The sequence below is a fragment of the Phalacrocorax carbo genome, chromosome 3 (assembly GCF_963921805.1).
Source record: "Phalacrocorax carbo chromosome 3, bPhaCar2.1, whole genome shotgun sequence".
Taxonomy (NCBI): domain Eukaryota; kingdom Metazoa; phylum Chordata; class Aves; order Suliformes; family Phalacrocoracidae; genus Phalacrocorax; species Phalacrocorax carbo.
This window is the reverse complement of record NC_087515.1, coordinates 120,812,576-120,836,881: the sequence shown is the minus strand read 5'-3', so window position 1 is coordinate 120,836,881 and position 24,306 is coordinate 120,812,576. Positions and strand designations below refer to the sequence as shown.

General features: G+C 43.8%; 1 protein-coding gene across 4 annotated transcripts in view; it reads right to left on the bottom strand.

The window, feature by feature from the left end:
* Positions 1-20,564, bottom strand: part of KLHL29 (kelch like family member 29) — a 415,004-nt gene extending 394,440 nt beyond the window's left edge. For all 4 annotated transcript variants that reach the window (XM_064448128.1, XM_064448133.1, XM_064448132.1 and 1 more), the window contains exon 1: positions 20,298-20,564. The gene's annotated coding sequence lies outside the window, so the exon portion shown is untranslated. The remainder of the gene's footprint in view (positions 1-20,297) is intronic.
* Positions 20,565-24,306: the final 3,742 nt, after the last annotated feature.

Genomic DNA, 24,306 nt, shown 5'->3' with positions numbered 1-24,306 from the left:
AGCAAAAGGGAAACTCCCATCCTTAAAAACACCAACAATAACCTGTATTGAAATAATAACTCAGAATAGATTGAGTCATTTCAGGGACAGCAAGCTAGGCTTCTTTTAAGTATTTCAGTTAAATTCATATGGGCACCATTCTGGAGAGGTCATGGAAAATCCTGAAACAACTGCTCAGTGAGGCAGTGAAAACAATACCAAAAATCTTCAATGTGTTAGCTTGAGCAATAATGCAGTTTTGAAGTGCCACTATCAAATCAATAGTATTGCTTCCTTGCTCTCTGTGCTAGACACCCAAATCCAAGGGAAATACTACAGACACAGAGAGGGCTCAGAGGACCACAACAACAATATTTCGGATGTGGAGACTCTTATTTGAAGGCAGACTGAAGACTGAATAGCAGACTTTAGAGACGAAATAAAAATGTAAAATTGTGACTAGCAGAGAGAAGTCATAACTTCAGTTTCTCTCCTTGGTCTCATAACAAAAGGGAATTCAATAAAAGCTACAAGTTATAGAACAGATAAAAATAAGATGGTCTCAAAATGTCTAACCAGACTGCAGAACCTGAAGCCAGAAGAAGCTGTCAAGGCCAAAAAAGCAAGAATACCCCCAATGCAATCACACACATTTACATGGTTAAGAACATCAAGAGATTTCAGAATCCGTGAAAAAGACTCATGGTAGCAGCTATTTAACTTCTCGAATAATCCCTGAAAGGTAGTGAGAGACAAAGATAATTACAGCTGCCAAAATCAAAGCATCATTTCTCCTTTTATATATTGTTGGCTATGGGAACTGCTGGAAGTAGGTACTTGATGAGATGACAAAAAGTTTGGCAGCTCCATGGTCAGCCTGTTTTTAAGCTTCATTTGGATACAATATATTTAGTCCTCAAAAATGGTTTGTTTGGGTTTTTTTTTCCCCAGAAAAAGTATTCACTAAGTTAAATGAACATCCTTTAAAAAAGGAATATTAACTTAAATTCAGACAAAAAAACCCCACATTATCATACTTCCCATCTTTCTGAGGGCACAACAGAACCATAAGATCCACAAGATGAACAAGCTCTTCCTTTCCTCAACACGTATCAGTTAACCACCTTTGCTGCTCAAGATGGAACAAAAAATTTTAATATTAGAAACTATGTCCTCAGAACACATCCAGCTCTCCAGAAGTAGAATTTACTTGCTGATTCTTAAAACTACATTTTATTTTAGCAACTTTAAACCCTGCCAAATTCCTACAATGTTTATAATAACAAACAGCACATGGAATCAGCACCATATAAAGCTAGTTACTTTCAGTGCAGAAGCTACAAACCAAGTAATGTAAAACATTCTTGGATTGGGTTTTTTTGTTTGTTGGTTTTTAATTTTGGGGGTTTCTTATTAGCCACTTGGTTTAACACACCACGCATCCAACCACACAATCAGTTTTCTATTTGCAATTGATTAAGTACACTGACAATAACTTTTTAATCTATCTACTAGCAGAAGTAAACCTTGAGGGAACTGCAGAATGGACACACTGAAGTAACAATTCCTCCTAAGAGGCTTTTTTTGTTATTTTTTAAAATATTAAGGACAGATTCAGAACCAACCAGGCCATTTCCTAAACTCACCGCTGGATGAAGCCGCCAGCCTGCGGCCACGCAGGAGCTCTGAGGAGGGGAGGTGGCACGCTGCCAAGGTGAGCCCTCAGGAGGGGGAGATTTGGCCCCTTCCCAGCAACGCACGCTGCCTTCTTCAGGGCAGGACATCGGTTTCAGTCAAGCACAGAGGGCCACCAACTCCACCATTTATTCTTAGTCATCAAACCAAAATCCCAACTGGCCCAGACCAAGTCAGGCCCTGGGGCCTGCCCTGCTACCATGTGAGGCGCCAGCTGGGGCCATGGGCTGTTTGGATCAGCTGCTCAGAGTGAGCAAGGATCACCCTCATTTGGGTTTTGGGTCAATGGCGAGTTGAATATGAGTCAGTGTGCCCTGGCAGCCAAAAGGGCCAGCCGTGCCCTGGGATGCATCAAGCACAGCATAACCAGCCAGCTGGGAAAAGCAATTGTCCCCCTCCACACTGCACTGGTGCAGCCCCACCTCAGGTACTGTGTGCAGTTCTGGGCAGCTCGTTGTAAGAAGGACATCAAACTATAAGACTGTATCCAGAGGGGGGCAGCCAAGGTGGTGAAAGGCCTCAAGGGCCAGACTTACAAGGAGCAGCTGAGGTCACTTAGTCTGTCCAGCTTGGAGAAGAGAAGGCTGAGGGGTGCCCTCATTGCAGTCTACACCTTCTGCAAGGCGGGCAGAGGAGGGCGAGGTGCTGACCTCCTCTCTGGTGACCAGCGACAGGACACGAGGAAATGGAATGAAGCTGCATCGGGGAAGTTCAGACTGGACATTAGGACAAGGTTCTTCACTGAGAGGGTTATCAGTCACTGGAACAGGCTCCCCAGGGAAGTGGCCATGGCACCAAGCCTGTCAGAGTTCAAGGAGTGTTTGGACAATGATCGTAGTCATATGGTCTAGTTTCAGACAGTCCTGCAAGGAGCAGGGAGTTGGCCTTGGTGATCCTTATGGGTCCCTTCCAATCTGAGATATTCTATGATCCTTCACATCACACCCTCTGGCACTATAAGACAACTACCCACTTCCAGCAGGAGACTTAAAGCCCACAACTACGAGGGGTGGAGGAGACATTCTTTGTGGAGGAGGCACTGCAGCTCTGGATCCAGCTCATGCAGTTAGGCTCTGCAAGCTTTCATTTCCATAAAAACACTGAAATCCTATAAATCAGGCTTCATCCCTAGCAGGTAACGTTTGTCACCCCTTTCTGCTCCTTGCTGGTTTGCATCACCTACAGACTCCTTTTCCACACCCCACCCGCTCTGGGGGAAGCTTACCTTCTGCGCGGTCACTGGGCTCTCCTGCTCTCTAAGGACAGCACCGGCCAGACAAAAAGCTGTAAACAGCTGGTTTTGTGCTTATGTCAAATTTAAACCACATGGATTTTCCTGTGTTCTGTGCAAAGCTGGATGACCTGAAGGTATCCAAGTTTCTTCCCTTCCCCCAGACACATACTGCCAACTCCTCTGAATATTGGTGGGCAGGCTGCCTCGAAGCACAGAACAATAACAAAATAGTGAACTTTATTTGGTTTTGCTTTATTTTGGAGCTCACAAAATGGAAAGACAGCCTTTCTCTGCTCAAAAGTATTTTTCAAGCAAGGCAGTCACCTGGCTCCAATGCAACCATTTCTTCCCCCTGCTCCCCAAGAGGTGCCTTAAATCAGACTAAGCAAATCAGCAACGTTAGCAAAAGGTGACAAATAGTTGTTTTTGATATGAAAGGCTTCTGCTGAAGCACATCAAAATACTAATTTGAATACCAGATAATCAGCATTTTTATAATATTTCAGTCTGGTACAGGCTACTTCTGCAAAAACCACTGTTGGCTATGTGGTCCTCCAAACAGAGCAAGTAATTCCCAGAACTTTGCCACACACCTATGTACCAAGATGAAAATATATTGAAATTAAGTATGGTTTTGCATACGCTTTGGAAGCCAAGGAACTGTTTCTGATACAATAGCAATAGCGCTAATAAGTTAGCACCAAGATACAAACAACAGCCAGGTCAAATCCTTAAGTCACTCTGTAGGAAACCTAGATATGAGCTTGTTTTAGCTCAGAATTACACCAAGACCTCATATGGTCCTTGCTAATGAAATGAGAGGAAGCAGTAGTATCTATTCCCAGTGTAACAGCAGGGAAACCAGATTGCAAGGTTCTTCTGCTAATATGAGTTACTATAGTGTTGCGGGAGCTTTGCGCTGTTGCAATAATTGCAGATTTAACAGGCTTTTTCATCCTTCTCACCTTCAAATCCTCTCTCCCTCAGAACAGCTTAGTGCTGCCATCTACTTTTTTTTTATCCTAACAGGGTTGGGTTTTTTTTTTTTTATCCTAACAAAGTTCTTAGACTAACTCACCCACTACAACAACACAGGCTTACTTGTCTCTACAGTTGGGTCCTCAAATTTATATTTGGTCCAGCTCATCATCACAAGCAAAATTAAAAGCACAGAAACAAAATACAGGATCAGATCCAAACTCCTTTTAATGCTAATTTAAAGTTAAGTCCTCAAATATGAATAAAGAAAAAGAAAAAACCCAACTCCCTTAATTCTTAACCGCAAGATATCTTTTACAACCCGTCCAGGTGGCAAGGACATAGGTCTTATCAAATCACCAGGACAGTTCTGGAAAGCAAGTCTATCTAGCTAAAAAAAAAGTTATTCAAAGTTTCAGTCTTAGAGAATTAATAAAATTCTTATATAAGTTGCTTATTTGCACAGACACTAACACTGCAGGGACAACAAAAAGAATATTTCCTGGCTAAAATATCCATCATGTGAATAAAGAGACTGAGAAACATTCAGACATTTTTCTAGAAGATTGCCTGCTGCTGATCAGGCAGCAGCTAATCTTGATTAATTCTCCACCTCCCTTTTTCATTGCAAATATTTTTAAGACACGAGCAATTGTTTCCACACATTTCCCCAAAAATCATTTCTTGAGGGTCTTAACCCTGTTTTGGGGAGAATGAAGACCTGTTCAGACTACAGTGCTGCTCCCATTCTTGTTTATCCATGGAGGGGAAGTCACCAGGAATAAAGGGAGGCCACAGTGCTTTCTGCCTCCCCACTAACACCACACAAGAAAGATCCAGCCATCCTCACTGCAAGGATCTCCCCAGATGCTGTGCTCCAGAGAACTATGCTGTTGGCTTATACCTTTGTCTCCCTTCATCCTAAACCACATCACCCTAACCTCTCTGGATTAGGGCCTGATCCTCAAGGAAATCAAAGCATCTATGTGCACATAATTCAGGGTGGGGGGATGTCTGTAGGTCTGTGCTTGCTGTGCTCTAGCAAGGTGCAGCCTTTTGAACCGAACAGTTTGGAGAACAAAAGAAAAAAAGAAAAAATCTCCACTTCATCATTATCCATCCTCACGACATCAGCTATTTTTGGCAAGTAACAGATATGCTCTGAATAATTCCCTTCATTATCCAGATGGCCACAAACACAACACAGGGTCGTAACCATAGGTCCCAGAGCTGCATTACAATGGGTATCCAAATCTCTACTCAAGTCATTCACAGTGTGTCCCACATACATGCAGAGAAAGTCCTGCATAGGGAGGAAGGCTTTTACCACTGCTCTGCCTACATGTCACAGCCCAGGCTGCTCAGATCCCTGCCCAGGTTTGCAGTTTGGTCTCATATGACCCCAGGCCTCTGCTGAGGCTGCAAACAAGTCATGGGGGCTCTGGTGGAGTGAATATATTTGTCCACAGGGAACAGAAAGGAATTAATCACATTATGTGTGGTGTACCAGGCTGACGAAGGTCACACATCTGAACTGGGGCAGCCCAACCTTCAGCACAGATGTCAACTTTACAGGGAAGCACCCTGAAAAGGGGCGAGAGAAGGCATTTTCAAAAGTGGAATTTTTTTTTTTTCCTTCCTGCACAGACTTTATTTCATAACGGAAGATGGATGGAAAAGAAAAAACAAAACCAGACCAAAATACTGTTTTTAAAATAAAAATTCACTTCCTAGCTGTCATTCTTGGATTTTGCATATCATGCCTTAGCATTAACTGCTGCCAAACACAAGACGTCAGGTCCATCTGGCAGATGTACACTTCCCCAGCTGCCAAGTGTTTCCTTCAGATTCAGGGGCTTCACTATTAAGTATACTTGCAAATTCTGGCCTCCTAAATGAGTAGGGCTCCTGAACAGCAGCCTCTACTTCTGAGTGCCCTGGAAAGTGGGGAGTAGAGGTACACTGCAATCACCAGAGTACCTGCTGCACTCCTTTGGTAGGGAGGCCAGTTTCCTGCTAACCAATGGCTATAGCAGCTGGGGGACAGCTTTAAAGAACTCCTTTTTCTCCGGATTATCCTTAAGTAAAATTAGAAAGTATTTAGGAAGCAGAGGGGAAACCCAACCATTCCAGCTGACATCATTACTTATTTACATATAAATACAGCCAGGAAATAAGCATATGTATTTATATATAAACAAAAAAGCTATCTGTACAATGTTTCATACACTGCTTTTCCATCCAATATTTACTACTTTATTTGTGACTTAAAAAACTTTCTCCCCAAGAAATTGGTGATAAAATGCCCTCTGGTGGGCGTGACTGTGGACCTCTACAGCAACAACCCCCTCCTAAATAGTTCAGAGCCTTCAATATATTCTTGGGATTACTATTTTTAATGGAGTGAGACAAAGCACATACTTGCTTTCCAGAAGAAACAGATACACCCCTGTCTAGCGAGCCCATGTTCTACCACTCAGTATCTCTGGATTAGAATATGAGCTAGAAGTCAAAAAAAAAATCCTATTAAAGCATTCCATGATTCCTAAAGTTATTTTAATGTTCATTTTACCTCTTTAGGATACTTTTTCCTCCTCAAAAATAAGTAATTAAGAGAAACAGAAAAGGAAAGTGGCATTAAGTTTTGCTTTGCCTCAGCATAACAGAATCTTTGTAGACTAAAATGGAGAAAGGAGGAGGGATGAAGAGCAACATTTTTCAGAGCTTATGAATCATTTTTGTCCTGTTAGAGCACAAGGCACAGCTAGGAAGGAGGCCCTAATTGTACAGGCGAAAAATAACAGCCCTTGTCCCAGATGAGCTTGCTGCCTAAACAGAAAAGGCAAGGATGGAAAAACCCTCAAAAATAAACTGACGTTAACAGGATGTGTTTCATCCTTAAGATGCTCAATAATTGTGGGTGGTGCTGTCATTAATCTGAAATGAGATAAACCTAAAAGAAGAACACTGAAGGCTTAAGATATGGTGACAGAAGAGGTAATTCAGCAACTTGGGGACAGAATGCATGTGCAGCTTCTTTGAGAATATGTATACGCATATATGCAAAATAGCTTGCTCTTGAGAGCACAGCCAAACTGGAAAAGGAGAGCCACCAGGCAGATCAGACTACACAAGCTTGACCCTAATGTGGCCAAAAAAAGCCGCAGTTACACACAGAATTGAAGCTGACCCCACTCAGTTTCTAGAGATTATTTTTTTCTTTCAACAGAAGAGCTTCAGAGTTGCAGCTAAATAAAGCTAAGCAGAATAAAACATTCACATTGCGTGAAGGAGAATGGAAAAGCAGCTCCGCTGCTTTCCCTGAGATCCTTGGGAACCCTTTGTGCTTCCATTTCATACGGGATATGGCACGTTCTCGGTTAACCCGGATAGTTAGAAATTTGTTTCCAGCCTATACAGTACAATTTGCATTTAATTGTTGCTTTATGCTAGGAATATTTGCAAATTTGATCTATACATGGAATGTGAAGCATTTCCATCTGTTTAATGATGTTTCTGGGCAACAAAACTTTGCTTGTGAAGTTGTTCTTGGGTATAAACAGTGGTATGATTTAACATTCACCCCTCCTTTTCTACACTCAAAGAAAAACAAAACTGTCAAAAACTCATTTATTTGAAATCTGCCCTTTATATAAGCAATGCGCCCCTCTCTGTATAGAGCTCCGTCCCTCTCTAGTGGCAGCCAGGTCACATACCAATTGGTAAGCCTGCTCCAGGCTTGGCTAACAGATCGTTTTCAGCTCAAAGATCTACAACTTTTAGTATAAGATTCAAAAGATCCCCCGTTTATTCCTCTTTGCCAACAGCCCACCCAGAGATTCAGAGTTACATTTACAATTTTCTCTGAAGATGGAGGCTAAGGATTTCACAGAGCAATGCTGTCACTTGGTGTTGTACTGTGTAAGCCCTATCACCGCTTCACGATCATCTCTCGCAAGCTTCTCTAGGCATAATGTTGATTGCAGCCACAGTGAAACTTATTTCTCTTATTAGATACAGCAAGCCAAGATTTAATGGTATATTTGTGCATGTAATAGTTACACAATGCCCATGCTCCTACATTTTTGCCTAAAATTAACAGATTATCTAGGTGAAATTAGTACTATAATTTCCTGGATCTTAATCCTAACGGTTAGTCTTTTCTCAAAAGAACCTTTGCTGTTAGAGTAGCAACGAACAAGTGAAGGTTACACTACTCCCCCCCTTCCTGCCCCCTTAAAACATAAATATCTATAATATATGAAAATAAAATACATGCTACCATGCCTAACAAGCACAGAGGAGAACAAATACCTTTTTTTGTATCCTTAAATTTTCTAATCAAGAAGATGGCCCAAGACCGTACAGTTTTGATTGTTGTTAAATTCACAATCTTTACATATAACAGTAAGGGGGTCATATATTTTTTTAGGGTAACACCATCCTCTTAAGGAAACTTAGAAATGGCTATAGTAAAATTCAGGAGGTTACAGGTCTACTCAGTAACAAGAACCAATGTGTTCTAATTTTACAATATTTATACAGGAGAAGGCTTATAATGTGCTGTCATACGCGATGTCATTTTACAACATACTTTGAGGAAATCTAAGCCTGGTCATGTTTTGCTAAAGATGAAAAACTGCATGTGTCCTGGTTTCAGCCGGGACAGCTGACCCCAACTGACCAAAGGGATATCCCATACCATATGGCGTCATGCTCAGTATATAAAGCTGGGGAAAGAAGGAGGGAAGGGGGGACATTCAGAGTCATGGCACTTGTCTTCCCGAGTAACCATTACACATGATGGAGCCCTGCTTTCCTGGAGATGGCTGAACCCCTGCCTGCCCATGGGAAGGAGTGAATGAATTCCTTATTTTGCTTTGCCTCTGCACGTAGCTTTTGCTTTACCTGTTAAACCATCTTCATCTCAACCCATGAGTTTTCTCGCTTTTACTCTTCCGATTCTCTCTCCCATCCCACCAGGAGGGAGTGAGCGAGCGGCTGCCTGGTACTTGGTAGCTGACTGAGGCTAAACCACAACAGTCCTTTTTGGCACCCAACATGGGGCACAATGGGTTTGAGATAACGACAGATTTGATTGGAATGGGCTAGATTGAATTTATAGCTTTTATTTCTGTTTAGCTATTAATCAGGAGGCTATTGTGCTTGTTATGGGACTTGCCTGTCTTACTATATGTATGTACTCTATGCCTTAAAGTCTAAGTGCTCATTAGTGGTGCTTTTTGCTTTCATTGCTTGTTGTACTGCTTATCACCTTACTCTGCCGTGCCTGGCAACATTATGATAACAGCAATGGCCAGGTGCCTCAGCTGGCAGATGGCCAGGGCCCCACTGCTGTTTCTGTGCTGCTGTGTTGGACAGGCTGGAACTCCAGTGTGAACTCAAGCTGAAGGACTGTGACCTGGGGATGAGTCCATGTGGGAGCAGGACACCCCAAAGCATCTGTGGCTGTTTATAAGCCCATGCCAGAGCAGGTATATCTCAAAGCACCTGTGGCGCTGGTTATGTCTGTGCCACAGCAGTATACCTCTGAGGTAGTTGTGGCCCATGTTAGAGAAGGTACACCTCAAAGTGTCTATGGCTGTAGATAAGTTTGTGCTGCAGCAGGTACACCTTGAATCATCAGTGACTGCGCATGAGGTCATGCTGGAGCACCTCAAAGCGTGTGGCCATGGATTAGCCCACAACAGAGCAGGTTAACTTCTAGAGGGACTGCAGCTGTGGGTAAGGCCATGCTGGAGCAGGTATAGCTCTGAAAGCAGTGAGGCCCATGCAGAAGGCCATGCTAGAACAGGCACACCTCAAAGCAAGTGTGGCTCTGGATAGGTCCATGCTGCAGCAGGTGTGCCCCTGGAGAGACTGTGGCTCCTGGGTAAGGCTCCACTTGGAGCAAGTATAACCCTAAAGGACTACAGTCTGGGGATAAGTCTAAGCCAGAGCAGGGGCAAGGGGAGGAGTTCATTGCAATGTTAAACCTGATGGTTTGGTCCAAACGGACTAGGGGTGGAGACTGTAATGGAAATACCTTTAAATTGTTGTAACCCAGGATTTGAGTTACATGTTATGGAAATTACTATAGCAGAAACCCCTTGTTGCTAGCCAGGCAGGGAACAAGGGGAGGAGTTTATGGCAATGTTAAAACCTATAACCTGGCCCAAATGGGCCAGGAGTGCAGACTGTAATGGTTCTACCTTTAAATTGTTGTAACCTGTGATTTGAGTTGCATGTTACAGGAATTACTACAGCAGGAACCACCTGAACCAATGGAGGACAAGCCTTTCAAGAAGCAGTGCAAGTGCAGCAGCAACCAACCTGAGCTGGTTTTGGCGCCCAATAGCTCCACGCAACACACCACCTCTCCTGTCCTGAGTGACCACTGGAACAGATGGAGCCCAGAGACGTGGACTAAGTGATACATGTGTATTTTATCAAAGGATGGGAAGGGGGGGTGGAGGTTAATGAGGTTGTACTGGAGAGTGTGGAACCTGAGCATGATGTAAATGGTATGGGATAAGCCTCAGTTTCTGTCCTGGTTTCAGCTGGGATAGAGTTAAATTGCTTCACAGTAGCTAGTATGGGGCTGTGTTTTGGCTTTGTGCTGGAAACAGTGGTGATAATGCGGAGATGTTTCAGTTGTTGCTAAGTAGCGCTTACACTGGTCAAGGACTTTTTCAGCTCCCTGTGCTCTGCTGGGTGCACAAGAAGCTGGGAAGGGACACAGCTGGGACAGCTGACCCCAACTGACCAAAGGGGTATTCCATACCCTATGGCATCATGCTCAGTATATAAAGCTGGGGGAGAAGGAGGGAAGGGGTAGATGTTCAGAATTACGGCACTTGTCTTTCCAAGTAACCGTTACGCTTGATGGAGCCCTGCTTTCCTGGAGGTGGCTGAACCCCTGCCTGCCCATGGGAAGTGGTGAATGAATTCCTTGTTTTGCTTTGCTTCTGCACGCAGCTTTTGCTTTACCTATTAAACTGTCTTCATCTCAATCCACGAGTTCTCACCTCTCTTCTGATTCTTTCCCCCGTCCCACCAGGGGGGAGTGAGCGAGCAGCTGCATGGTGCTTGGTTGCTGATTGGGGCTAAACCACAACACATGATAGACAGTGTGGCCTGAAAACAGGAGGAAGGAAATGGTTAACCACCACTTCTATTCACATTACATGCATCAAAAGTCTAACCGGCCTACTGGCTTCCCCAGATGAAGAGAAACCAGTGCTCTGATTAACCATCACCTCAAACAGTAGATGCAGGTGCAGCTTGAGCCCAGACATTTCCATCATAGAGCCTAAGCTGCCCAACCTGACCCAACCAGGAATCATTCTTGATCTCCAGGCCAGACCACCTTACCTCCGCCATCACAGCACTGCAGCTGCATGAGCTTCTTTGAGTACAAAGGCCAACACAGCACAGGGTTTTGGTTTTGGGTGTTTTTTGTTTTACTTGTATTATTCTTCAAATACAAGACTTCAATAACTTCACTGTTGCAACCACAAGATTTGTCTAAGAACAGTTTTTAGAAGACTTGAAGGATGCCGCTGTGAACTGTTCAAGTGTGATATTGAAACAGTGAGTTTAAGGAAAACTTGCTGCAATTTCTCTTTTAGCCAGAGCATCCCCTCCACACACACACAAATGGGCTTTCAAAATTGCTATCCAAGAGAGGAAAAACAAACAAACCAAAATGAAGAGTATTATGGCAGCAAGTGAACCACAATTCTCTTCTTCATCTTTGGCTGCATTTCTGTATCTGAGTACCACTTATAAAGTCAGTCCTGTATTTTACAGACTTCAGACAAGCCTTTTTGTTTCCTTACTTCCTATACCATTTCTATGTTCTATTTTTTCCTCCTATGAATAACAACTCAAATATCAGCCACAACTTCCCATTGCCATTTAGTACACAGAGAGATAAGGTTGTGATGTTGCACAACCAGAACTGCCCAGAAGTTTAATCATAAAATTACACACTTTTCTTCCAAAAAGAAAAGTGTACTAGAATAGGCTTTACTCTGGGGATTCGATAATCTTAAAGAACAGGCAGAACATTTATCTAAGACTTTCAAGGGACCAAATGTAGCTTAATTTAATTCAACAGATTTGGGCCAAGGACAGGTTTGGCCCATTTTATGTAATAAAGATCTAGGAAGAGAAAGAATAAAAGAGATATTGAAACACCTGGGCCACACAATCCAGAGACCAGAAAATACACCTACTCTTCAACTGTCCACCTCCCTCTTTTGCAGCTGCTGTCATCTACTGAGATTTGCAGACTCTTTCTTTGACCTTAAGCCCTTCACAGTTGAATTTTGCAAGTGATTTGTTCCTCAGGGTACAAAACCATGGCACAATATCAGATACATATTGGAACATGTCAGCTCCACAGGTGTTAACTAGATCAGGATTTGTTCCACAGATCAGCAGCTCTTGTGACAATTCACACATCAAGATCAACACAGAGGTTCCCCAGTAGGTCCCACACAGCCACATCCCATACTATGTGCTACAGGTAGCTTTTAACCAAATCTCATTACATTTCTTTGCAGTCTCAAGGATTAAATTTCAGAAGGCGAGAGGGTGGTTTTTATGTGCTCTGTACAAGTCAAAGTAAAGAATGAAATACTGGCACAAAGTCTCACAACTTCTGAATTTGAGATTGGGCATTCAATCCAGCCTGCAGAAAATCCAGAATAGTATCAGTGTAAACAAGGTAAGAATTAACTTGGAAAAGATCAAATCCAACTTTCATTTATGTCTATGCAACATTGATTTCTGTTAACTACATGTGTGTAACCAAGAGCAACATTTGATCTGAAGCCTAGTACCTTGATGTCCAGCTATTGTAAAACAGAAGCAAAAAAGTAGCTACAAACATTTGACTGATGTTGCCTGCAAGCAGGGCACTGCGGAAAGCTGTACCCACAACTCATATTGACAGAGTTAAGATGGGTCATGGCAAACCTCGCTATTAGAAGTAATTGCACAAATATTTGGAGTGCTCTTTAAAGGAAAAAAAAAAACGATGACACGGGGGAAAGGCAACACAAAGCCACAGACCAAGAAATAAACTACTACATGCAAATACATGCAAGCTTCCCCCAAGTTAATTCTCCTCTTAATGGAATATTGATTGGTATGCTCAATGTTTAGAAATGTGAAACAAGGGGGGAGAAGGAAGGGAAGACACACGTAGAATAGTAAGTTTTGTTTAAATAATATATACTTTCTTCATATTATCAGCCAAAAATAGCATAAAGGGTGCAGTACACTATATTTAATATTTTGCCTTGCATTATATTAGCAAATCTGTCAGAGATGACCTGGAAGTGTTAACCATGCAATTCTTTGACCCTTCTCCTAAAGAAGTAAAGTACAGCATTTTTCATAACCTCTCACCACACAATATTCTTACTCTACCTGGTACTTCTCTGCTCCACCTAGAATAGACTACAGAGTTTCTGCGGTAATATCTGGGCTTTTCACAATGAACATAAAGATATTTGTGAAATGGGGGTAGGGAAAGCAAACCAGCATTTGGGGGGGAAGCAGAGCAGCCCACAGGCATGACGGAGAACATCTGGATAAGCTTTGTTGCATCTGCTCCTATCCCCAAGTGAGAAGGGAAGAAGAAAAGTTGCACTTTTGTAAATCATAACTGCTTCAGAGTCTCCCATTTCTTAAATGGAACCCTTAAAATATAACCAGCATCATATGATCAAGAAGCCACTTATTTCTACCTTCCAGAAATCTTTCTATTCCAGGGACTACCACCACCTGTACAGTTTTAGAGAAGAGTTTCTCCTATCCTTTTCCTTCTGTCATTCACAGAACTTTTCTGAGATGTTATGCCTCCAAAACATTTTACTTAAACAAGCCATTGGAAAAAGGGCAAAAGAGGAAAACAAAATCCAGAACCACCAATTTGCATCACCATCAGCGTTTCTAGCTTTGATACCCCAAGTAACAGCATCATGCTCAACAGCTCTGCTGACCCATCCCACTACCAATATTAACGATATGCTTAAGAATATAGGCACTGTCAATGAGCTGTTTCATAGCATATAGGTTGATACAGCTGAAGTGGTTCATACATTTTACATACACATAGACTTCTGGGCTCTGCCCCTCGTTCCAAACTATTAGAAATTTCATGCAGAATTAGCAACTTCTCCCCCCACCCACTCCTTCCCAAACTTATGAAGGGGTAAGGAATAAGCTCAAAACTATGTCGCTTAAGTTTAGTTATCCTGTAGCATTTCATATGGTTTCAAAAGCATTTTCTAGACCTTTATATACCTGACAACAATTTGTAATATGAAGCGTTCCAATCTGGCATTTTTCCACTCTTGGCAAGCAAGAAAAAAAAAACAACACTCAAGAAAAAATGAAAAATGAAGTTTTTTTGAAGTATACAGTATGTTAGGAATCGTTAACTGAATTCAGGTGTACCAAGCTACAAGTCAACCAAAACTTGCAGTACATATATATTTCAAAGCACAGGTAAACACAGCTGCATCCGCTTTAAAGTTACTGCATGTCTTGCGATTATTACAATGAACTTTGTGAACTCTTTCGCCTCTTCTTTTGATCTGTGGTTTACCTGTGGCTGGGGAAACTAATGGCATTTAAATTCTTCTCCCTCTGATTAAGAGAAACAGCATGCTCAAGCCTCAAACTGAGAAGAGAAACTTTTCTTTGAGTAGCTACAGCATGCTGCGATCTGCAAATCCACCAGCATCGCATTCACGGACTTTTCAAAAGACAAAATCCTACAATGAGATCTGACAAAGCATATCTCAGAGCAGAATTATCTGATTTAAATATTAATTACTTATCAGCATGGACTTTAAGAAGTGTCTGAAGTGCAAAAGCTCTTAAATCACACTTTAAATCCAGGATTTCTACTGTCCGCATTGTTATGCGGATGATGGTTATGGGGTGGGGGGGTTTTGTTTGGTTTGTTTTTTGGTTGGTTTTTTTTTTTGTTAAAGAGTGAAGACTGGTAATGAGTCCCTCCCACTCTCTCAGGGTTCAAAGATATCAAGAGATCTTCAGTTCTCTCTCAACTACATTGGAAGTCCAAAAACACTCCCATCACGTGTACACCTAACAGTTTTTAGTTAACAGCAGCTTTGCAGAGGAATTGTATCAGTGGCAGATTTTCTTACTAACTGCTGCACTGAATGAGTCCTAGAACATGCCCCTAGAAATAATCTGGTTTTCTCAGTCAAATTGTGGTTTACCTGTATTGCTGGTGTTTGGTTCTAGAACTGAAGACAAATCCAAGAACTGTACATCTGTGTCTTCTAGTAAGCTAAACCAAACCTGAACACAAGTCCTAGCATTTAATATCACATGTCATATAGCATATAGTAATGGATAGCAGGGAATTAAAGAAAACCAACAAAATGACAAAACACTGCAAGAAGGAATGTTGAATTAATTTTAGAAGTCCGGAGTTGTCTGTATTTCAAGCGGACTGCTTCAGTGAACCACTACTGCTACTGCAAGCCAGCCCTATAAGTTACTGAAGTTTAAGACTACCAAAAAACTATATGTTTTCCCAACGTTAATGCCAATTACAGCAAGACCTCCAAGTTGAGGATATTTGAAAATCTAGACCTAAGCATCACTGATGAAAAAAGCAGGACAAATATTAAAGAAAAGGGTCCCATGTTCCAGATATTCTAATCCACAACATAAAATTATTTATGGAAAAGTGTGACTAGCAATTCAGATACTGTCATTCGTTAGATGGTCAAGACAGCTCACAGGAAACCTGCTGCATGACAACAGCACCAGGAAGGGTTCTCAGGGCATCTCCTGTACCAGGTCTGTTCAGTTCTGGTTTAACTGTAACAGGTAAACAGCGCACATTCACAGCCTGTGAAGTGTGTCGACTCTTAAAAAAATCTGTCAGGAAGGCGTTCCCATAAGAGATTTCTAATCTATTTCTGTTTAATCTCTTTCTTTATTGCTGAGGAAGAGTTCTTTGTACTGCTGGTAACAAAGGAAACACAGAAGTGACAGAAGCATGTCAGAGCGTTTATGTTTCATATAGCCTCACACTCGGAGCTGCTGTTGGCAGGTTACTTCTTGAGAAGACCATCTTCAACCTTTGCATGGGAGCTCCATCTTCCTACGAGTAACTTTATAAAAGAGTTAACTGCACAGACGGATGCTAAAACTCTTCCCCGCACAGGGTAAGCCGACACAAAACCAGAAAGGAAATTTTAAAAATGTGACAAAGGGATAATACAGTAATTTCAAGTAGCTACAAGGATATTCAAGGCAATGTTATCAAATTTGTATGTTTAGGGCCTTTAGGATATAGGCATTTATACAGTATTTCTTCTGTGGAGGGATGAGTACATTAAGAAAGTGATTAGATACACAAATAAATCACAGAATCTAATAATACTGTGTCATATTTAAGGTTACTGAATCAGCGCACTGTGAGGCCAAATATTGCAAAATGGAAGATCTGTAGGGGAGAGGAAGAAAAAAAAAAAGGTGAAGGACCAAGTTGCTAACCCATGCTGAGATTTTAGCTAGCTAAGAGCCTCGATTATGGCACAAGGAATTAATGATCTGAAAACTATGTAGACCTCTGCGGTGCACCATGAAGTTGATGCTCTGCAAACAGAGCAGCTTCTGGATCAGGCCTTCAGGTGCCTGGGCTCCCTGGGTCCATCGCCTGTGGCAGCAAAGCCAAGCGGATCGGTGTAGTTAGCAGGCAAGTCGCTGCAAGAGCCTTTGTAATGCTATGCTCAACCTAAAGTTAAAGAAAAGATGCTAAGAAAATTAACAAAAATATTAAAGAGACCCCAAAACTTAGCAGTGCAGCAAAAAACCCTCCAGATCAGTTTTAAGATGAACAAAAAAGAAATCCCTCAACAGGGATATAAGGGAAGGGGCGGGGGCTGAGCAAGACAGGACAAACTGCAATTTCTCTCTCCGTTTACACATCTAGGGATACTTCCCCCCTCCTAAAGCCATGTGTGAGTTCCCACCACAGCATACAGAGGCTCTATGCACAGAAAGGGAGGAAAAATAATACTAATTCCCCCCACCCCTTGATTTTTTATCCCTGTGCTTCAGAAGAACTGGGTTCATAGGTTTTCAGAACTAAATTAAAAGGTCAGGAATGCAAGTAGGCAGGGACAAGACTGAATTGCAGATGAGCACGGAGAAGCAGAGAAACAGCACTGGGATGAGCACAAACGACTGCAAATAGTTAAGGCCCCGATTCTGGTGGCCATTAGCACGGTACCGAATTGGAGCAACTCCAGCGAGACAACGGATCGCGACCTGGGAGAAAGACGCATGGGAGCGAAGCACTGTCGCTGGTGAGATGAGCGCAGCAAACCAGGCAATAATGAATTCTTAAACAGGCACTAAAAGTGACAGCACCAGATATGGTGCACAGTCAAGCCAAAAATCATCTAATTTCTACATCTGTATCTTCCTCTCCCTACACCGAGAGAGTTTTCAGTCAAAATAGACACTAGGTACTTTATATTATTGTTCGAAGAAGAAGAGCAGCGACCCTGGCAGCATGCTAATCTAGAAGAGACAAAACAGAGGTGGTTACTTTCTTCCCTCAAGATTTCTGCTTCGAAAAACCCATATGAACAAGAAAGGGTTTGTTCCAGCACACCACCACTTTTTGTTTCGTTTCAGCAAGAGCAAGACTTTGACAAAATCTAATTCACTATGCCGTGTATCTAATAGATTGGGTACTTGAAGTATGACCATCACTCATTGGAAATGTAATTAAAAAGTGACAAAACTAGATTCCCCCTCCCCAGCATGCAGATGAAAACCAGTAACCCTGCCTCTATTTGTAACCATGACAACTATAGAATATTTTATTTCAGTAATATAATTCCCACTGAACATTTGCTCATAGGTTCTGTTGTTAAGGGAAAGGTTGACACACTGTGCACACATTTTATAAGCTACCAGAGACGACAAATACAGGAAAGTCAGGCAGTTTTCAAGACCGAGAACCCAGTACGTATTTCAGAGTTCCTTTAAGACCCTCTACAGGAAGCTAAATGAACATGAACAAAAATGCATCCAGTTTAAGTGTCACTGGTCATTACTTGCAAGACAACTCCTTGGTACGACTGGATGGTTTTCGGACTTCTAACTAATCACAATGATACTCTCCTATTTTAGAAGATGTAGTTAACTCCACCCCCGAATTTAATTTTCAATTAAAATACCATAGGCATTATTCAGTTTCTATCAGAAAATATCAAAATAGATGTTATGGGAAAAGATATCTATATGGAATGAGGCAATGAAAGACATAGCCAGCATATGTAAACTATGTCTTAATCTGGATGGGTCACTAGGTTATTTGTATAGCTCCCATATTTCATCTTAAATTGAAGACAACTTCCATAAATACACACAATGAGGACAGGTTACAAGAATAAAAAACCAAAACAAACACCAACACACAAAAACCCTGTGCGTTATTCAGAAAAGAGTAAACAACCTCCTGAGCATAACTAAAGTTTGACACTGATAAATGTCAGTGTAAAATATGGCTGTACTTAATTTTTTTCCACATGGGGGGCGGAGGGGGAATAAAGCCGTTAGCAGTTTAAACCAGGATACAACACTAACAGAAGACAGACAGACACACTGTTGCTTTGTCTTGGAGACAAAAAATAATAAAAATAACAAAGCTTGCTGGAATGCTATTCCTTCTGTCACACAGAGCATCATATCTATCAAGGAGGACTTCAAGTTTCAGCAGATTGCTAATTATAAGAGACAGTAATACTGTTATCCGCATCACCTTAAAGCTACAGTAGTTTGGTTTTAAAGTACCTCAAAACTGACCTCAGAAGGATAGTGCGATACACGCGTTTAAATTGGTGCAGGAGACACACACCTACGTGTACACACACTTGCTCAACTGTTTTGAAGAATATCAGGAAAAATAAAGTTTCTTCATTTATCAGAGATACGCTCTATATAATCTTCCGTTAATACAAATAACAAGCCTGCAGCAAACATGCACGTCTTTTTCCCTCATTGATGGAAAAGTGATTAAATCTCCCTTAATCTAGTTACCAGAACACTGTATTTTGTTGTAAACAGTTTTCAATATACAATAAACAAAAGCAGCCAACTACACGACCACGGCTCCATAATTTTTGGCAGTGGTGCGGAGATAAATCCATCTCCAGTTTAATAAACGAAGCCGGGGGGGGGGGGGGCGGGGGGGAGGCGGAATAAAATAGTCTCGGAGACTCCGAGCTGACACTATTTATGAAGTGTATGAAAAAACACCACCGCCATCCCCAGAACTCCCTTCCTCCAGACCTCTCTCCACCCTCCGGGGAGGAAAAGGAGCCCGAAGATACAATCCCGGGGACCACCGACCTGCATCCTCACACGCCAAGGGCAGCCACTCGCAGCCACTCGATGTCAAAAAAATAAAAAAAAGTAGCTTTTCCCTCCCGTCCTAAGCGAGACCTTCCGAGAGCCGGTACCCAGGGGATGCGCCTCTGTGCTCCGAACGGCACCAGCCGGCCCAGAGATAAGTTAAAAGAAAACCACCACCACCCCCCAAAAAAATAAAAGAGGAAACAGAAGAAAAATCCATGGAAAACCCCAGCAGCCGCCAAACGAAACCCCACGCCGGCGAGGAACGTCGCGCGGCGTGGCGAGGCACGGCGTGGGGGACGACTAGGAAGCGCTTTTTAAAAAAAAAATATATATGTATTTAAACAATATTGTGCCGAGAAGTTCCTCGTACACATCACGCGTGGCGGGGGGAAGGGGAAGGGGGAGTAATGGAAATGTATTGCCGGCACAGGGAGACGACGGGGCTGGCAGAGGCATTCGGGAGGGAGGCGGGCGGGAGCCGGCGGGGTGGGCGCCCGCCCCTGCCCGGCGGCCTCGGGTGCGGGCCCGAGGGTGGGCCGGGGGGATCCGCCGGGACAGCCGCCCGCGGGTGGGGCGGGGGTCCGCGGGGACACCGCCGCCCCCCGCATGGGGTACCGGGGGGTGGGGGGGGGGGGGGTGGGGGGGAGGTTGCGCGGACGACCCCGCTCCCGGCGCGGGCGAGCGCCTGAAGTTGTGGGTGCGCGGCGGGGGCGGGCACCCCCCACGGCAACACGGGGGGAGGAAAAATCCGGGGGAAAAAAAAAAAAAAAAGGAGAAAACCATCATAATAACATCATTATCCGCCACCGGCTCCGCGCAGCACCCCCCAGGCAGCAGGAGGCACGCAGGAAGTTTTTAATGCGGGCAGCGAGCGCAGGCGCAGGGCAGCCGCCAGCTCGGCGATGCCCGGCGCGGCGCGGCTGGCGGCGGCAGCGGGAGCTCCGCGGGCGCGCAGCCTCCGCGCCGCGCCGCTTACCTCCCTCGGCGGGGGCGCAGCGGCCCCGGGCCGGCAGCGCGGGTGCGCGGCCGCGTCCTCAGGCGGCGGGAGGATGCGCGGCGGCGGGAGGCGGCGGCTTGTGCATTGCAGCCTCCGCCGCTAAGGCAGAGCCCCGAGCGGCTGCGGGCGCCGGGAGCCGCGCTGGAGGCCGGGCAGGGGGGCGCGGCGCGGCGGCGGCGGAGGCTGCTGCGGAGCCGCGACCATGCTCCCGTCTGGCCGCCTTCCCCTCACCTACTGCCCGCTTTAGCCGGGGAGGGAGGCGGCCTGGGCGCCGGGGCGAGGGGCGGGCCGGGCCAATCGCGGCGGCGGCGGGAGGCGGCGGAGCCCGGCCCGCTCCGCCCCGCACGCCGCACCGCACCGCCCCGCCGCCGCCCCCGCGGGAGGCTGAGGCTGCCCCGGCCCCGCCGCCGCCGGCGCCGCCGCCGCCGCCGCCGCCGCTCCCGGGCCCCGCGGGGCCGCCCCGCGGCGGTGCCGCCGTCCCCCGGCGCGGGGGGGCGCGGAGGGGTGCGGTGCCTCCGCCCCGCGTCCCCGGAGCGCTCCCCCTCGGCGGGCGGCGAGGACGCGCAGGGGGGAGAGCGTGTTTCCGAAAAGGTCATCGCTCTCCCAGCTGTCTTCAAAAGTACCGTGTAGTTGAAAAGAAATATTACCCCGCTTTATTAAATCATCTCTCTCCGGGGGCGTGATCCAAAGCCTCTCGAAGTCCACGGGAGTCTTTGAGTAGGTTGGTACCGTTCTCTCCCAACGCCGCTATTTAAATTTTTTTTTTCCCCTTATTTATTTTTTTTAATATCCATCCTGCTTGGAGTCACCCCAGATTTCACGCGTGCAAATCTGCATCTGTCTCTCTGTTCTGCCTGATCTCGTATCTGCGCGCGCCGCTTTGTAGAGATTTCTGATGTGCACACGAGCTGCATATGCTGTAGTTTTGCACGTAGAACACTTTGTCTTTTATATTTCCTGTGAGCATAAAAACAAGCTTAATCAAATTCTTTGCTCCTTACTTTGACAGTTAAAAACGCATCGTGGAGAAATACGCGCTGTAACGTGGCGAGGGTGAGGCGGCCGTGGCGGATGACAGCTGAGCAAAGCGAAGGGAAGGGAGGGAAGCGCGCAACCCGCGCAAAGAGGCAAATGCCCGTTTTTATCGAAACGGGCGCGCGCTGCCCGATGCCTGGGAGGGAGCGGGGGGCGGCATTCAAAGGGCAGTTTCATCTTCTCTCCTCCCAACCTCACAAACAAATGAAAATACGTTCTTGCAGTGGACTAAAACATTTCTAAAACCAGCCATCATCGTTAATATTGGAATGCTTTTAGCAGAACATGGCCTCGCTCTGAAACAGGAGGGTTCCGTACATTTTTGTCATTAATACATCGTGGATTAACACTGAAACCTCCGGTCCTGTACAGCGCCGTGGGGTGTGAGGGTCAGAAGTTCAGAACGGTTTATATCTGAATTATTTAGCAAGCGCACACACGACATATTCTTCCAATTTCCACGCAGCTTTTTTCCCCCACCCCCCTTAGTTTTCTCCCTTTTAAACACGAGAGCCCCGTTCGGTGTTATTTGCCCTGGTGCGGTGTTATTTGCCCAGCATATATAGTTGACCCAGAATCCGACAAAGCCGATGAGAAGAAGTCTCAATGGGACTGTTGACCTAACAAGTAGCATGTCAGTCTCCCAGTGGCATTTGAATGTTCTCACGGCGAACGCTTCGAGACAGGAGAGAGCATAAAGCAGAGATTCTTTGGAATCCTTAATTAGACACAGTGATTTTGGAGGACTGGTTCCTGCCGCTATCCTCTAGTGCCTGGTACTTTGTTTTCTGACCTTGAGGTTAAGGATACCAACCAGCCCTGTTTATTTTTAATAAAATCTTAACAGTTATATGAGACAGTTCTAGGTTTTATTTATCTTTAGCATAAGTGCTTCAATCTTATCTGCCTCACAGGTTTATAGTAAGGATTTAGCTAATATTTGGACAGCACTTTTAAGCTATGAAACTCTATAGGTCTATTATACTGGCCATTTTCTGGGCTTTTCGTTTTAGGAAGGTGCTTTCGTACTCCTTCACTTCAGGAAGATAGAGTTCAGATCTTGACTTTAGTTTTGCCTTCAAATTTTGTTAAATAGCCGATTTACAAAGGCTGACATAGGGTCAGATTTGATCTCACTTACAGGTAATGAATTTCAAAGAACTTCTTGATCCTCAGTGACTTTATTCTAGATCTAAATCACTTTAACTCAGAATATGAGCCACAATTTTCATGAAGAATAAGCATATTATTACATAAAATACAGTATTCTATATTAACTTTCTTGCTTGGGTTCTCTTATTTTAGTAACTTCAGTAATTTAAGAAGGAAGTGCTTAATTTTATTAATTTTTTAAATTCTTTTATTTTTCCCTGCTCTGTTTCTGAGAGAAAGGCATCTATAGGTGGACTTTGTAGAGAGGGGCAGCTGGCTGAAAAATGATTTGGGGGCATCCCAGTCATGGTTCAGTCCAGTCACAGCGTGCAAGAAGTTGTTTAAAAATTAGGGGTAATACCTGGGTCTGGAGAAATTCCTCTGTGCTTGGCACGCTATTCCTGGCACGGGGAACGAGGCACTGCCACTCACATCCCTCCTCAGCATTCGGATAATCCTGTCCTCTCATTTAGTGCATGTTTTAAGGGAGACAAACCTACGTCCAAGTAATAGCACTGAAAATAAGGATCCTTAAAATGCTGGTGAAACAAAAGATCTATTTACAGAAAAACAAATATTCTGTGAAAAGGGTTTTATTTGAACGGGTGGGTGGGTTTTTTAATAGCATCTGTTACAGGGTTGTACTTGACAGGCTGAGGATTCTTTGTGAGAATCCCAATTTTGGATTAGGCAGCTGATAGCCTGCAAGACTTTGGAGGCTGGTAAAGCTTGCTCCACTGAAAGAAGAGATTTCCTCTTTTAGCAATAGATCATTATGTTACAAGGCGTGTATTAGAATGAGAATAATACAACTTCCCCTGTCTTTACTGATCATATCAAAACTAATGGCATCTTGAATTGCCAGAGCATCAAGTCCATCTTCTGATAAAGTATTAGAAGACACACAGATCTATTCATCTTATTGGAGATTTCATTTTAGTCTGCAGAATATTTGATGGCAATGCTCTTAGATTAGCTGTGGGCACACTGCAGGGACAAATCAGGTGCCAGCATTTTGCAAAGGGGTTCCCACAAATATTTCCCACTTTAAGGTAAACCTTATCTCCTGGCTTTTCACGTGCTTCGGGGAGTGGAATGCTTATTTATTCAAAGGGATTTAAAATATAATTCTTTAAGTATTTACTAAAAAGTTTTACTTTTCGATGCAGGTTGAGCCATTTCAAAGGTAATGAAATTTCATCTCCGAAACTGTTGTATGACATTTTTCTAAGCCGTAACCAAAGAAGAATGTCTGATATCCAAACTTTAACTGCAAGGTCTGACTCCTGCTTTCAGCTAGTGAAGATCTCCTTATTTATAGGTTTACAACCTGGATACTAATGTCAGTGGTTTAATTTTCTGCTGGTAATAGATGCGGTAGAATACCTAGGAAATATGGTAATAGATATTTAGGGTTTAAAGGTTCTGAAAAAGTAAGTGGACATGAGGAAGATATCTTAAGGGATTTTTCATTCATATATTTTTATTTCTTTGAAGTATAAAGTCTGTTCACAGGTACTTTTAGCATTCGTCTGTACATATCTGTTACAATTATCCTTACTGTTTAGGAGAAAGATAATCCCCAAAGGTAGCAGGAAGCAACATTTAAAGTAATTTTTTGGTGTGCAGCTTGAGTTACTTGCCAAAATATAAATTTCAGACGGATTAAAACTGCTAAAAACTGCTAACCTGTGGAATTTAGTGAAAAACATCAATGGCTTCCGTGGACACATCACATTTAATTGAACACCTCCCTCCCTGAGCAAACCTTCTCTCTTCTGCTGAGTAACCAAAGCAGGTA